The following is a 728-nucleotide window of genomic DNA, read 5'->3' as shown; positions in this document are numbered from 1 at the left end:
ATAGTAAAAGTCTCGTATGCCTTCGTCGACATGTCTCCAAATAATTAATACCCGAAAGACAAACTCTCTCTTTAAATTTGCTTCGTAATTCGATAATCATCTGGAGTAAAACTGCATTATAACACATATAATATTAGACATATGTTATAAAAAATATATAAATTAAAAAATATTAATAACACTAATACTTACCACCCCAACAAATCGCAAGACAGTCTGACCACTGGGTGCTACTGCTGGTCTGACATATCTATATCTGTAAAATAACATTATAGCACATACAAATTTGAAATAAAAATAAAATCGTTAATGAGATATACATGTAATAAAACAAATAATTTTAACTTGTTTTGAATTAATTTACAATTAATAATGCTAATATTCATTCATCGTTACAATCTAAATCATCAGCATTAACATTTTTAGGATCTTTCTTGCTAGACTCAGTTAGTTCAACAAACTCTTCACTGTTCGGCATGTTTCCATCATCCATTTTCTAGTAAGGTACATTAATATTAGCTACAAGTAAGATAGATATTGATTGAATCTGGAAATCTACTAATTGTATCTCCACTTCTTCATTTTGAAATGTGTCATGGTATTGTGCTATGATGGAGTTCAATATTTCTATGGTCGAATGAGCCTTCGTACAACAAACAACTAACCATTCACTGTCGGATCCACTTAGACCGCAAAATGAAAGGTTCAAACTTGTTGAACCTTTTGTT

The sequence above is a fragment of the Curcuma longa genome, chromosome 3 (assembly GCF_044706935.1).
Source record: "Curcuma longa cultivar G26 ecotype Majalengka, Jawa Barat chromosome 3, ITB_CL_G26_1.1, whole genome shotgun sequence".
NCBI lineage: Eukaryota > Viridiplantae > Streptophyta > Magnoliopsida > Zingiberales > Zingiberaceae > Curcuma > Curcuma longa.
The sequence above is the reverse complement of the archived record's forward strand: the minus strand, read 5'-3'. Positions refer to the sequence as shown.